Source organism: Drosophila nasuta, unplaced genomic scaffold, assembly GCF_023558535.2.
Source record: "Drosophila nasuta strain 15112-1781.00 unplaced genomic scaffold, ASM2355853v1 ctg26_pilon, whole genome shotgun sequence".
Taxonomy (NCBI): domain Eukaryota; kingdom Metazoa; phylum Arthropoda; class Insecta; order Diptera; family Drosophilidae; genus Drosophila; species Drosophila nasuta.
In genome coordinates this window covers 164,451-177,279 of record NW_026869474.1, presented here as the reverse complement: position 1 = coordinate 177,279, position 12,829 = coordinate 164,451, and the positions used below count along the sequence as shown (strand labels likewise).

At 42.9% G+C, this 12,829-nt stretch overlaps 1 pseudogene; it reads left to right on the top strand.

The window, feature by feature from the left end:
• The first annotated feature begins 3,190 nt into the window (after nt 1-3,190).
• Nucleotides 3,191-10,428, top strand: LOC132797832 (villin-like protein quail; annotated as a pseudogene).
• The last annotated feature ends 2,401 nt before the right edge of the window (nt 10,429-12,829 follow it).

Here is a 12,829-nt window from a genome sequence, read left to right as displayed (position 1 = left end):
GTTGCACTCCTGGAGAATTTGGGTTTTCGCATTATCGGAGAATATAGCCTCCTGTAATTCCTGCAACTTGTTTTTGCTCCCACAAAATTTGTTGCGTTGTCGCAGTGAAGAGTTTGGCATTTCCCTCGCCGAGCAATGAAACGACGAAGTTCTGCCAAGAATGCCTCTGTTGTGAGATCGCTAACCAGCTCTAGATGTACAGCTTTAGTCGCGAAACAGCAGAATATGGCAATGTAAGTTGTGCTAGGCTTCTTTCCTCTCACTTTGTAGTGGATTTTAAATGGTCCACAATAATCGACGCCAGAGTTGAAAAATGGTCGAGCTTGCGTTACCTAAGTGGTGGCAGATTTCCCATGATCTGCTCCATTAATTTTGGCTTAGCTTTAGTGCACTTGACACAGGCTTTTACCGTGCTCCTAGCCATAGTTTTTCCTTTAAGGATCCAGAATTGCTGCCTTGATGTAGTCAATAGAGCCTGAGATCCGCAATGCATGTTGTCCTTGTGTATTTGCACAAGAATCATCTTCACAACAGGGTTGTTGTATAGCAGAAGTATCGGATGTTTGGAGTCGAATGATATATTTGCCGCCTCCAGTCGACCTCCTACACGCAAAATTCCATTCTGATCTAAGAATTGTGATAGTGAGTTGATTGAACTGCCTTTTCGTGTCTCCATTTGCCTCTTGAGATGTTTGATGTCATCTTTGAAGTCGATATTTTGAATGTTGCGGAGAACAATTTTTCGGGCTTCCATTATTTCATCAAACTCAATGGTATGGCTTATGTATTTCTTCTTACGTCGGAAGCGCATCATATAAGCTATTACTCTGAGTAGCTTGTTAAACGAATTATTATGTTGTATTGTGTATATTATGTCCTCCTCTTTTGTGATAGTCATCATGGATGATTGACTAACCTTTGGCGGATTCATAATTATTAATTCCTCGTTGGTAGCAATAAAAGGAGCCGGCCATGTGGATGATAAACCATGTAGGAACATAAGGCCGTAGAACCACATCGTATGTTCCGCGAATTTTGAAGCCGTCATTCCTCTGGAGAGGACATCTGCTGCATTGTGTTCTGATGCAACATGTCTCCACTGTTTTGGTATGGATAACTCATGTATTGTTGCAACTCTAGTTGCAATGAATTTGTCTCGAATGGATGCTGAACAATTAATCCATGACAGTACAATCCGTGAATCAGACCAGTAATATGTGGATGCATTTTTCATGGCCAAGTCTTCCTTTATTTTGGAAGTCAACTGTGCTCCTAGTACAGCAGCCTTAAACTCCAGACTCGGTAGCGTTATTGTATTTATTGGCGCTAAGTAAGATTTTGCACATAATAACTGGATCGTTCTTCGCTTGTCCTTATATGTTGCTTGGATGTATACAGCAGCTTCATATGCTTTCTCCGAGGCATCAACAAATGTGTGGATTTCTGCCGTCACAGGTGTTTTCCTGAGTAGACGTGACGTGGTACTTTTATGGTGTTCAGAACCTTTAGCTCCTCCCTGTAGCGTTTCCATTCCTCCTGAAGATGAGCCGGCAGATCGTCTTTGTACCCATAACCCTCCTTTGTGAGGTGCTGCATGAAAATTTTTGCTTTCATTACAACTGGGGAAAATAAACCAAGAGGATCAAATATCCTAAAGATTTCAGACACAACATCTCGTCTTGATATGTTGGCCTTTGTTGCTATCTCCGTTTTCCCACAAAGATGATCTGTCGTTGGTGTCCAGGTGATTCCGAGGGTCTTAATCGTGTAGTCCTCATAAGAAGTCTCCTGCAGTTGTACATTTGAAGTGATGTCTTCCCTCGGAACTCCTTGTAGAACTTGGAAATTGTTGGTACACCATTTTCTTAACTTTAATCCAGAATTTTGCAGAAGTTTGTTAAGTTGTTGTTGCCTCTGTAGAGCTTCTGATATAGTTTCGGCTCCGGTTATGCAATCGTCTACATAGAAGTCGTTTTACAATGCGGCAGCACTATTAGGTATTCCTTTCTGCCTTTTTGTGCTATATGTTGCAAGCATTTTGTGGCTAAATATGGTGCAGCTTTTGCTCCATAGGTAACCGTTTTAATCTGTAGTACCGCAAATCCTCAGATGGATCATTGCGCCAAACAATTGTTTGGAAATATTGGTTCTCGGAATTTATCAAGATTTGACGGTACATTTTCTCTATGTCCGCCGTGAAAACATATTTGTGAGTCCTAAATTGCACCGTAGGTCCTTTGTGCAGCAAGTCGTTGAGCGATTTTCCTGAAGAAGTAACTGCAGATGCATCGAAAACCACTCTTAATTTGGTTGTTGCACTTTCAGGTTTAAGCACACAGTGATGTGGTATGAAGTACCGTGCTTTTGATATTTCATTTGTGTGCATCTCCTTCATATGTCCAAGAGCTTCATATTCTTTCATGAAATCCACATAACTTGCCTTAGTTTGTGGATCTCGCAATAGCCGTTTTTCCAAGGAAAGGAATCGTCGTGTCGCAAGATCACGACTCTCCCCAGGGCTGAAGCATTATCCATGAATGGGAGACTAACAATCGGTTTCTTATCAATTGCAGTCTGAATGTTCTGGAGAAAGTGCATTTCACATTGTTTCTCGGTTGAGAATGAATCCAGTTCCCAAAATTTCGTAATTTGTTGGTCTACCTTATCTTCTTCCGTTAGAGCTGCACAAGTAGTTGATTTTGATGAATTATGTTTTAATTTTCCAGCCACAATCCATCCTAGTTTGGTTTTCTGTAATCTTGGCAGTCCTTTACCCAACGATAAATGCTTGTCCTGCATTATGTCGTAGTAGTGTTCTGCTTCTAAGAGTAGATCAATCTTTCCTGCCTTGTCAAAGTTAGGATCTGCCAATTCAATATGCTTTGGAAGTTTCCAACGAGCAATATCAATTGACTGTCCTGGTTGATCTGCAACAATGTGAGGCAATACAATAGCCTCAATCGAGTTGAAATTGTTATGCTGTGATTTGAGCATAACATTAACACGTGCCTTCGATGTTTGTGCTCGTCCACCAATTCCATTTATTTGTAGCTTTGATTTTTAACGTTGAGAGCTAATATATTTAATGCTCTTTCAGAGATTACATTGACTTGAGAACCTGAGTCAAGTAATGCTCTGAATTCGGCCATTGTCCATTATTGCTGTCGGGAGCAGCAGACAGCGCATGTTAATGCAATGCTGTGACAGCGTCTGCCAGAAGCGCTGCATCTGCCGGCAGCGATGTATGCTCTCTGTTAGCGATCGTTTGCAGTTCGATCGGCTAATTGCCTTTCGCTCTTGTTTTGACTATTCAATTGTAAACTCTTGTATATCGTGTCGGTGGCGAAGCTTGAAAGTGTTCAAGTCACAGCCAAAACATACATAAGTGGTTACATATATGTACATATGTACCACAGCAATAAACATTTAATTTGAATTCGCGTGTTTTATTTATAAACAATATTCTTGCGAATAAAAGTTACTAAAAAGCTTAGTAGCTCAACATTTGGAGGCCCCGGCGAGATATATATGTACTCTCGCTACGTGTTGTGAATGCAATTGATTTGCATAAATAATTGTTGAAAATAACTAAACATAAATAAAAATAGCAATAACAATTAGTGAAACATTTAAAGTGCAAAGTGCTCGAGAGTGCGAAGAAACATATATATGTACATATGCATATATATTTAACAAGCGGTGCATTTCTGTTCTTGCATTCTCCGTTGTTTGCGCATGTTCGCCGCTGCTTCGTTGCTTGCACACCTTCTCCGCTCTCGGTCGCTTGTCTATGCTCCGCTACTCCGCTGTCGCAGCTGCGTGCATTGCCCTTACTCTCTCTTATGCTGTCGGTTTGTGTGATCTAAATCAGCTAATCAACTGATTAACTTTGAACTGCTGCTGCGCGTAAGCAACTCGCGCGCGTTTGTAATTGCGGTTTTGACGCGTTTTCCGTGGTGCGCTTCACTTTAAGCTACTGCTGTGCTTAAGCAACTAGCGTTTGTGATCGCGAGTTTGACGCGTTTTGTCTGGCTTTGAACTGCTGCTGTGCTTAAGCAAGCCGCGCGCGTTTGTAATCGCGGTTTGACGCGTTTTTCTTGCTGCGCTGCACAGTAAGTTTGCCATACAAAGTGAGCAATTGCCAGTTAACAAAAGTGCGGTTAACTGCTAACAATAGAAAACTCGATGAACGAGCAAGCGACTACTGTCGAAAATCGCGCGCGGTTTTTCAAGCGGAAGGTTTTATCGCTTTTATGATCGTCTTGTGAGACTCGATGCGTCACTTTCTGAAGTTAAACTAGCTACATTTAATTCATCGGAATTAGCAGTACGGTTGGAGCTATTAGAACATGCTCAAGCTTCATTTGACTTAGCTCAGAATGCGCTGGAGGAGATTGACTATAATGAGATCGGTAGTGAAACGCGGGACAATTTCGATGAGCGTTTTCTTGAAGTGAAATCGCGTGTTCGAGCGCAGTTTGACAGTCGTGAACGCCAATTGATTCGGTCGTCCACATTGCGGCGTGATGAGACCATCGATCCTTCGGCTAAAGGCCTCAGTGCCCGCGCTCACAGAGGTCGTCTTCCCGAGCTCAAACTTCCCACGTTCGGTGGAGGTTACACGGAATACGCGAGCTTTTGGTCAATGTTCGAGTCTGTCATTGACAAGGATAACGACTTAGATGATGTTGAAAAGTTTCAGCATCTGCTATCGTGTTTAACTGGTCCAGCGCTGGATGCAGTTCGGTCGTTGGAGATATCGAGGCTCAATTACCGTGTGGCTCTGGATATATTGGATAATCGATTTAACATCAACCGACTTGTGTTCCAGTCGCACATCAAGGATCTTTTGGGTACCAAGAAGGTGGAGGCAGGAGCATCCGTGGCCACTAAACTTCGTGAGTTTAGCGATAAGGAGGTGCGTCCAAACACAATACCCGACTTGAAGGTGGATGCCACATTCCGCAAGGTGCCGAAGCATGCGTTAACCTTTGAGCTGTGGAAGATCAACGAGGATCGCCTAGAAGCCGTTGCTCGAGCACAATATGGAACATTCTACGACAACTGTGCGTACATCATTTATGCATCGAGTTTAGTGGGACACTATGCGAATCACGAGACCATCACACGCGAGCAAAAGCCGAATGTGCCGTTGGTGTTCAGAACCTTTAGCTCCTCCTGTAGCGTTTCCATTCCTCCTGAAGATGAGCCGGCAGATCGTCTTTGTACCCATAACCCTCCTTTGTGAGGTGCTGCATGAAAATTTTTGCTTTCATTACAACTGGGGAAAATAAACCAAGAGGATCAAATATCCTAAAGATTTCAGACACAACATCTCGTCTTGATATGTTGGCCTTTGTTGCTATCTCCGTTTTCCCACAAAGATGATCTGTCGTTGGTGTCCAGGTGATTCCGAGGGTCTTAATCGTGTAGTCCTCATAAGAAGTCTCCTGCAGTTGTACATTTGAAGTGATGTCTTCCCTCGGAACTCCTTGTAGAACTTGGAAATTGTTGGTACACCATTTTCTTAACTTTAATCCAGAATTTTGCAGAAGTTTGTTAAGTTGTTGTTGCCTCTGTAGAGCTTCTGATATAGTTTCGGCTCCGGTTATGCAATCGTCTACATAGAAGTCGTTTTACAATGCGGCAGCACTATTAGGGTATTCCTTTCTGCCTTTTTGTGCTATATGTTGCAAGCATTTTGTGGCTAAATATGGTGCAGCTTTTGCTCCATAGGTAACCGTTTTTAATCTGTAGTACCGCAAATCCTCAGATTGCGCCAAACAATTGTTTGGAAATATTGGTTCTCGGAATTTATCAAGATTTGACGGTACATTTTCTCTATGTCCGCCGTGAAAACATATTTGTGAGTCCTAAATTGCACCGTAGGTCCTTTGTGCAGCAAGTCGTTGAGCGATTTTCCTGAAGAAGTAACTGCAGATGCATCGAAAACCACTCTTAATTTGGTTGTTGCACTTTCAGGTTTAAGCACACAGTGATGTGGTATGAAGTACCGTGCTTTTGATATTTCATTTGTGTGCATCTCCTTCATATGTCCAAGAGCTTCATATTCTTTCATGAAATCCACATAACTTGCCTTAGTTTGTGGATCTCGCAATAACCGTTTTTCAAGGAAAGGAATCGTCGTGTCGCAAGATCACGACTCTCCCCAGGGCTGAAGCATTATCCATGAATGGGAGACTAACAATCGGTTTCTTATCAATTGCAGTCTGAATGTTCTGGAGAAAGTGCATTTCACATTGTTTCTCGGTTGAGAATGAATCCAGTTCCCAAAATTTCGTAATTTGTTGGTCTACCTTATCTTCTTCCGTTAGAGCTGCACAAGTAGTTGATTTTGATGAATTATGTTTTAATTTTCCAGCCACAATCCATCCTAGTTTGGTTTTCTGTAATCTTGGCAGTCCTTTACCCAACGATAAATGCTTGTCCTGCATTATGTCGTAGTAGTGTTCTGCTTCTAAGAGTAGATCAATCTTTCCTGCCTTGTCAAAGTTAGGATCTGCCAATTCAATATGCTTTGGAAGTTTCCAACGAGCAATATCAATTGACTGTCCTGGTTGATCTGCAACAATGTGAGGCAATACAATAGCCTCCAATCGAGAGTTGAAATTGTTATGCTGTGATTTGAGCATAACATTAACACGTGCCTTCGATGTTTGTGCTCGTCCACCAATTCCATTTATTTGTAGCTTTGATTTTTAACGTTGAGAGCTAATATATTTAATGCTCTTTCAGAGATTACATTGACTTGAGAACCTGAGTCAAGTAATGCTCTGAATTCGGCCATTTGTCCATTATTGCTGTCGGGAGCAGCAGACAGCGCATGTTAATGCAATGCTGTGACAGCGTCTGCCAGAAGCGCTGCATCTGCCGGCAGCGATGTATGCTCTCTGTTAGCGATCGTTTGCAGTTCGATCGGCTAATTGCCTTTCGCTCTTGTTTTGACTATTCAATTGTAAACTCTTGTATATCGTGTCGGTGGCGAAGCTTGAAAGTGTTCAAGTCACAGCCAAAACATACATAAGTGGTTACATATATGTACATATGTACCACAGCAATAAACATTTAATTTGAATTCGCGTGTTTTATTTATAAACAATATTCTTGCGAATAAAGTTACTAAAAAGCTTAGTAGCTCAACATTTGGAGGCCCCGGCGAGATATATATGTACTCTCGCTACGTGTTGTGAATGCAATTGATTTGCATAAATAATTGTTGAAAATAACTAAACATAAATAAAAATAGCAATAACAATTAGTGAAACATTTAAAGTGCAAAGTGCTCGAGAGTGCGAAGAAACATATATATGTACATATGCATATATATTTAACAAGCGGTGCATTTCTGTTCTTGCATTCTCCGTTGTTTGCGCATGTTCGCCGCTGCTTCGTTGCTTGCACACCTTCTCCGCTCTCGGTCGCTTGTCTATGCTCCGCTACTCCGCTGTCGCAGCTGCGTGCATTGCCCTTACTCTCTCTTATGCTGTCGGTTTGTGTGATCTAAATCAGCTAATCAACTGATTAACTTTGAACTGCTGCTGCGCGTAAGCAACTCGCGCGCGTTTGTAATTGCGGTTTTGACGCGTTTTCCGTGGTGCGCTTCACTTTAAGCTACTGCTGTGCTTAAGCAACTAGCGTTTGTGATCGCGAGTTTGACGCGTTTTGTCTTGCTTTGAACTGCTGCTGTGCTTAAGCAAACCGCGCGCGTTTGTAATCGCGGTTTGACGCGTTTTCTTGCTGCGCTGCACAGTAAGTTTGCCATACAAAGTGAGCAATTGCCAGTTAACAAAAGTGCGGTTAACTGCTAACAATAGAAAACTCGATGAACGAGCAAGCGACTACTGTCGAAAATCGCGCGCGGTTTTTCAAGCGGAAGGTTTTATCGCTTTATGATCGTCTTGTGAGACTCGATGCGTCACTTTCTGAAGTTAAACTAGCTACATTTAATTCATCGGAATTAGCAGTACGGTTGGAGCTATTAGAACATGCTCAAGCTTCATTTGACTTAGCTCAGAATGCGCTGGAGGAGATTGACTATAATGAGATCGGTAGTGAAACGCGGGACAATTTCGATGAGCGTTTTCTTGAAGTGAAATCGCGTGTTCGAGCGCAGTTTGACAGTCGTGAACGCCAATTGATTCGGTCGTCCACATTGCGGCGTGATGAGACCATCGATCCTTCGGCTAAAGGCCTCAGTGCCCGCGCTCACAGAGGTCGTCTTCCCGAGCTCAAACTTCCCACGTTCGGTGGAGGTTACACGGAATACGCGAGCTTTTGGTCAATGTTCGAGTCTGTCATTGACAAGGATAACGACTTAGATGATGTTGAAAAGTTTCAGCATCTGCTATCGTGTTTAACTGGTCCAGCGCTGGATGCAGTTCGGTCGTTGGAGATATCGAGGCTCAATTACCGTGTGGCTCTGGATATATTGGATAATCGATTTAACATCAACCGACTTGTGTTCCAGTCGCACATCAAGGATCTTTTGGGTACCAAGAAGGTGGAGGCAGGAGCATCCGTGGCCACTAAACTTCGTGAGTTTAGCGATAAGGAGGTGCGTCAAACACAATACCCGACTTGAAGGTGGATGCCACATTCCGCAAGGTGCCGAAGCATGCGTTAACCTTTGAGCTGTGGAAGATCAACGAGGATCGCCTAGAAGCCGTTGCTCGAGCACAATATGGAACATTCTACGACAACTGTGCGTACATCATTTATGCATCGAGTTTAGTGGGACACTATGCGAATCACGAGACCATCACACGCGAGCAAAAGCCGAATGTGCCGTTGGGCGTTACATACATTATTGGCTGGGCAGCAATGTCAGCGAACAGAATCGCTCGAATGTTGTGCACAAGATTCAGGAGCTGGACTCGTATCTAGGCAATGTGGCGTCCATTTATCGCGAGACGCAGAATCACGAAAGCGCACGCTTTCTCTCTACTTCAAGAAGGGCTACGATGTACTCTCTGGCGCCTTGATCAACTCGGTTCAAAAGGTGCGCCTCTTTCAGCTGTACGGTTGCAAGTAGCTGCGTGCTATTGAGCTGGTTGAGATTGAGTGGTCACACTTCAATTCGGATTACATCATGGAGCTGCAGATGGAGGCCATCACCTTTGTGTGGATTGGACGCTCGAGTGCCTCGATTGAGCGTCGAAGTGCGCTCGCCTGAATGACGATATAAATGGCAGCAGCAACAAGTTTCGCATTTACAAGTGCAATCAACGTGGGCGATTGCATCTCGATCAACTGCACGTGGGCATGCCCAGCAAGGATGATCTAAGCAATGCGCATGGCGTCTATCTGCTCGACAACTATGGTCAAAGCATTTGGCTGTGGGTTGGCGCCCAAGCCACTCAAGCGGATGCTCTCACGGCCATGGGCAATGGGCGTGCATTTGTGAAGAAAAAGAAGTATGCAAACAGCACGCTCGTGGTGCGTATGCTCGAGAGACAGGAACCCGTGGAGTTTAAGCGTTTGTTTGGGAACTGGCTGACGGTGTGGCAGGATAGTACACGAGGCCACAAGCCTGTTTCCACCAAGTTTGGCAAATTGAGGTGGTTCTGCTGTACGAACGCCCCAAGATGGCAGCGGACACACAGTCGGTGGACGATGGACGTGGCGAGCGTGTTTTGTATCGCATCCTTGGCGATCAACTGGTCGAGCTGCCGGCCACCAAACTGACGTTCTTCACCACCAACGCCTCCTATGTGGTCAAGTACACCGTTCAGTGTGCCACCGTTGTGGCCGCTGATCTGGCCAGTGTGGGCGTCAAGAGCATCATCTACCAGTGGAACGGTTCGGAGGCATCTGCGGAGACAATTGCCAAGGCAGATAGCTTTGCCATGGCTAGTTTCGAGTCGATGCAAGGTGCGGAGGCGATGTTCGTGCAGCTCTACGAGTTCGATGAGACGCCACATTTCTTGCAGCTCTTCGAGGGCAAGCTGATCATAATGCGAGGTGAACGCAGCGAGCTGCTGCACTCAATAACAATCACAATTGGGACTTCAAGACCAATATTATGCTGGAGACCTTTTTGCTGAAGATCTATGGCGATGCCAGCTACAACTCCAAGGCTGTCGAAGAGCATCCATTGTCAGCGATCAGCTCCAAGGATTGCTATGCCATCAAGACGAATCATGTGTGGGTCTGATGTGGACAGAGTAGCACTGGCGATGCTCGGGAGATGGCCAAATCGGTGGGCGCACTACTGGGCGAAAGTTCGCTGATGCTGGAGGGCAAGGAGAGCAAAGAGTTCTGGCAATCGGTGTCAATGTACTTCAATCAGATTCTCGTCATCAATGGGCAATCGTGTGGCAGCACCCGGAGAGCCATAAACAAACTCTGTCTACTGCCCCTGAAGGATGATGTTGAAAGATAGGCTTTCAACGGCGGGAGTATGTCGGGAGCAGCAGACAGCGCATGTTAATGCAATGCTGTGACAGCGTCCGCCAGCAGCGCTGCATCTGCCGGCAGCGCTGTATGCTCTCTGTTAGCGATTGTTTGCAGTTCGATCGGCTAATTGCCTTTCACTCTTGTTTTGACTATTCAATTGTAAACTCTTGTATATCGTGTCGGTGGCGAAGCTTGAAAGTGTTCAAGTCACAGCCAAAACATACATAAGTGGTTACATATATGTACATATGTACCACAGTAATAAACATTTAATTTGAATTCGCGTGTTTTATTTATAAACAATATTCTTGCGAATAAAAGTTACTAAAAAGCTTAGTAGCTCAACAATTGCCTTCAATCATTACTCGAGCAGTGGCTAAAAATACATAATTGGTTTGTACTCCACTTGCTGATGCTGCTGTTTTGGATTCAGGCTTCGATTCCAAATGTAGAAGAGTGTTATGGCTTTTAACGCATTTAAAACTATTTTTCTTCTGACATTCCTTTGCTGAATGATCGCGTTTGAAACATTTTACGCATAACTTGTTCCTTTGAATCCAATTTAATCGTTCAGCTGTTGTTTTCTTCAAAAACTCGTTGCACTTGTACGTAATGTGATTGGGTTTGTTACAGAAATAGCATGTATATTCTGTACCAATCTGAGCGCATGTGCCTTTTGGTGTGATTTATCTTATCACTGCCGGTAGCCTCCAATGTAAGGAATCGATGCTCCAAGAAGGTCAAAACTGATCCAGTTTCTGCAGCTTCTTTGAGTCTACAACTGATTGTTCATATAACATATGAGTTTGACGATCAATTTCCTTATCAAACTACATAACAGTATTGGATCCCAACTTTAGTTTGAATTCAATGTTTTTTAGTGCAGATAATGTTTCTTTGATATTATCATGCATTGCTTTTAAAGACTTGCCATCATTTGTTATTGATGGTTGGTCCAATATTTTTGTATTAATGCGTTACTTAGCACTCTTTTGTTGCTAAAACGCTCTTGTAGCATATTCCATGCTGTTTCATAATTTCCTTCGGTTAAGGATAGATGGCGTATTAAACGCTCAGCATCTCCAGTGATGCTAGTTTTTAAGTACCACATCTTTTGAATGATGGTAATGATGCTTCATGAATCATTTTCTTGAAGATGTCATGAAATTGTTGCCATTTTAAATAATCCCCATCAAATTTCTGAATTTCAACCTTCGGCAACGGCAATGAGGCATGCATTTGGGTATGTTGGCAGGACGAGAGATACTTTCTTCACATGTCATAGTTTGGACTCAATGACGGCGACTTCAGCTGCTAAATATCTCCGGTCGCTATATCCAAGTTTTGCAGGATCCTCAAATTTTTATAAATTTCTATGTGGATCGTTGTTATCTAATTCCAATACTGATTTATGATTGGCATAAATCCTTGACGAGTTTCATTCGTCATTTTGTTCATGATGCGTTCCAAGCTATCCAGCAGAACCCTTTGTTCACGAATCATTGGCTCCAGTTCTGATTCTTCTTTACTGGAAGTAACCGATCCAGTATCCATTTGTATTGTGGATTATTGTTTATTAAATTCTCCTTTGTAGGATACAACCAAATCTCTTATTTGATTGAAGAAGTCCTTTTAAAGTAATTGTGCTCAATTTTAGCACCTTCTGTTTTACTTTTTATATTTAAATCCTCTTTAGAAAATGGTTCCCACAGCTTAACTAACTTCTCAATGCGTTTTTGGAAGTAGTCATGCTGTTGTTTTCGCTCAGGCGAGTCCTTTTTGTAATTCCTTATTACGTTTTGGATCTCTTCGCGTGTTATTAATTGCCTGTCCAGCAATGCGCTGATATTCGATGATGCCATTTTTTATTTAAAGTAATACCTGACCCGTTGGAGGTATTTTGTTTTGTCGCTTTGACAGGTTGTGCCTCTACTCACAACCAAATAGGCGGTCACGGTATACTATTAAATATTACGACTATGGAGCTTGATTTTCTCCTTCTTTGTTGCTGCCAAGTTAACTATCCAGTGATGTCCAAGATCGCCAAGTTGATCAGTTGTTGGTTTTGAAATTGGTCGCCCAGTTGACCAATTATAGGTGTAGGATTCTCCAAATTAATCCTGTGTCTGCCACCAGTTCTTGATACCAGTAATAATTTCGTTGCCGCAATCTGTACTTGAAACAAATTGAGCTCGGAGAAGTGAATACCACGAGTTTTCGTTAAGTACTGATTTTATTGTGGAATATGCAGGGTTTATATATACAATATCTTAAGAACTAATGTTTGTTTAGGTCCAATTCTTATCTGTTTATAGTTTACAATGCCTGATAGCCTGATAATCAATAGTTATCTCATAGTTTATTAGTCTGAACAGTTGTAAAGTAGGATAACCTTATCTTATATCGCTTGAAT